This window comes from Oncorhynchus kisutch, linkage group LG4 (assembly GCF_002021735.2).
Source record: "Oncorhynchus kisutch isolate 150728-3 linkage group LG4, Okis_V2, whole genome shotgun sequence".
NCBI lineage: Eukaryota > Metazoa > Chordata > Actinopteri > Salmoniformes > Salmonidae > Oncorhynchus > Oncorhynchus kisutch.
The window spans coordinates 7,272,934-7,276,613 of record NC_034177.2 but is presented as its reverse complement, the minus strand read 5'-3'; positions in this window follow the sequence as shown (position 1 = coordinate 7,276,613).

Below are 3,680 nucleotides of genomic sequence, written 5' to 3'. Positions count from 1 at the left end.
TCTTGTCTGCATTTGCAGTCTGCAGTCTGCAGTCCTTGGCGTGGCTTTCTCCCTGGTGCCTTCCGTTTGGTTCCTCCCCAACGTAGAGAAACAAACCCGAAACACCAAGCTGTGGTGATGAACTCCAGAAGCTTTCATTTTGTTGACCACACAGAAATGCTTGGGATTACGTAGAGATTTCCATGTTTCAAACATCATCCAATCCACTCACGCTGAAGTGAGAAACAGGACACACTGATCTAAAACCGTCGACACACACAGCCCCAAAACCAATGGTTGCTATAAACGTCACAAAACGCTTACCATGCATTTCTTTGTTAGAGTTCGTTTGCTTTGGTGTATATGGAGATAATTGTCTCGTGAATTGATATGGAAGTTTATGGACTCAGTTCCCAGTGCAGTTGTTGTTATCTGTTGCCATCGAGGAAAGTAAACATAGGTTTTCCAGGGCGGGTGGGCGAGTAAACATAGGTTTTCCAGGGCGGGTGGGCGAGTTGTAGGAAATATTAACCCTTTATCTCAGGTGCTAGCTAAGTGGGCCAAAGCAGGTGCATGAGCCACTCGAGAACCTGTGAACGTTCTCTAGTCCTCCACAGCTAAAACAATCCAGCCGCTATATACATGTAAATGAAAAGAAGACATAACGTTGTGTCCTTCTTTTTGATGCTAGTTTCTCTTAGTCGTCTGTCGCAGGAGGAGATAGGAATCCTAGGAAGGCTCCTGATCAATGTCATAGTGTGCCAGGAAGAGGAAACTAAAGATTCGGGGGAGCAGATGTTATTTTTAAATGCCGTCTCACGGAAATGGGAGGCAAACCAAGAGGATGCAGATAGGCCAGAGAGAGTTGCATAGAACCCACCCCCCCCCCCCCCCCCCATTCATACGCACACATGTGAACACATCTCACAAGCTCACATATACACACACGTGTGCACACACACACACCCCACCATTGCCACCACGCTATGACAGGTGTGTGTGTCTGTGTAACTGTGTCTGTTGGCATGAGAGACCGTAAACAACGGCAACCATAACAATAATAACAAATAACAACAATAATAATAACAATAATAATAATAATGTTGATTGGATTTATATAGCACTTTTCTAACAACTGGGGTAAATCAAAGAGCTTACATAGTAGGGGGAAACTCACCTCACCCACCACCAATGTGTAGCACCCACCTGGGTGATGCACGGTGGCCATTTTTGTGCCAGAATGCTCACCACACATCAGCTGGAGAGGTGAGGAGTGATATATGCCAATTAGGAATGAGTGGGATGATTAGGTGGCCATGATGGAACAGGGCCAGATTGGGAATTTAGCCATGACACCGGGGTTAACACTCCTATTCTTACGATAAGCGCCATGGGATTTTTTTTATCACCACAGAGAGTCAGGACAGCTGCTTAACTGCAAAGGTTTTCACCGTCTGAGGAAGAGGATTCGGACCAAAGCCCAACGTGGGAAGTGCTTTTTATTGAAACTGAACACAATAACAAAAATAACAACGAGAATAACCAAAACAGTTCTGTAAGGTGCAAAACACTAAACAGAAATGAACTACCCAAAAAAACCATGTGGAAAAAAGCTACCTAAGTATGGATCCCAATCAGAGACAACGATAGACAGCTGTCACTGATTGAGAACCATACCTGGCCAAAACAAAGAAATACAAAACATAGAAAAAAGAACTTAGAATGCCTACCCAAATCCCACCCTGACCAAACCAAAATAGAGACCTAAAAAGCTCTAAGGTCAGGGCGTGACATTAACATCCCATCCGAAAAACGGCACCCTACACAAAAAGCTATGACTATTGGATAAGAGTATTTGCTAAAAGGCATATATTATATTACATTATATTATATTAAATTATATTATATTACAATACAGTACATTATATTACATATTATATTGCACCTGTTTCAGTTATGAACCTGTGTAGAGAAGCAGTATTCATATCACTGTATGTACCGTATACATAAAGTAAATGCATCACTCTGAGTATTTCACCTTATAGGCATTATTATTTACATTATATTATATTAAATTACATAATATTATATTACATTACATTATATTAATTTATTACATTATATTATATTAAATTACATAATATTATATTACATTACATTACATTATATTAAATGATATTACATTATATTACATTATATTATATTACATTATATTACATTATATTGTAGTATATTACATTATATTATATTATATTACATTATATTATATTAAATTACATAATATTATATCACATTGCATTAAATTATATTAAATTATATTACATTATATTACATTATATTATATTACATTATATTACATTATATTATATAACATTATATTAGTATATTACATTATATTATATTATATTACATTATATTATATTAAATTACATAATATTATATTACATTACATTAAATTATATTAAATTATATTACATTATATTACATTAAATTACGTTATATTACATTATTATAGTATATTACATTATATTATATGACATTATATTATATTTTATTACATTATATTATATTACATTGCATTATATTATATTACATTATATTACATTACATGACATGACATTATATTACATATTATATTATTACATTCTATTATATACAATTACATTACATTAAAGTATATTACATTATATTACACTATATGATAATACACGATATTATATTGCGTTATATTATATTACATTATATTTACACACAAAGAAACAACAAATAAGTCAAAAGAGGGAGGAAGGCCTACTGGAAAATGATCATGAAATTTCTAAATGCTTTATCAGGGAAATATTCTCATCCACCATCTCTACTGTTGTGCTCCAGTCTGTGAAAGGATTACGCACTCTCATCCTCACATAGGATTGACTCCTATGATCACAAGCTTTGTTAAACACCCCCTGACTTCCCCAAAAAGAAAAATGGTTGTGTGATAACTACCAATGACTTCCCTAAAAAATAAAAATGGCTGTGTGATAACTACCAATGACTTCCCCTAAAAGAAAAATGGCTGTGTGATAACTCAAATCAAATCAAATCAAATGTATTTATATAGCCCTTCGTACATCAGCTGATATCTCAAAGTGCTGTACAGAAACCCAGCCTAAAACCCCAAACAGCAAGCAATGCAGGTGTAGAAGCACGGTGGCTAGGAAAAAACTCCCTAGAAAGGCCAATACCTAGGAAGAACCTAGAGAGGACCAGGCTAGTGGGGTGGCCAGTCCTCTTCTGGCTGTGCCGGGTGGAGATTATAAAAAAGAACATTGCCACGATGTTCAAATGTTCAATAAATTGACCAGCATGGTCGAATAATAATAGCACAACAGTTGAAACTGGAGCGCAAGCATTCATGCAAGCCCAGGTTTGAAAGGTTGAAACTGGAGCACAGGCATGGCCAGGTGACTGGGGACAGCAAGAGTCATCATGTCCAGGTAGTCCTGGGCATGGGTCCTAGGGGCTCAGGTTCAGTTGAAACTGGAACAGCATGTCATGTGGCCAGGGTGGACTGGTGGACAGCAAGGAGTCATCATGTCAGGTAGTTCCTGGGGCCATGGTCCTAGGGCCTCAGGTCTCCGAGAGAGAGAAGGAAGAAGAAGGAGAGAATAGAGAACGCCACTTAATTCACACAGGACACCGAATAGACAGGAGAAGTACTG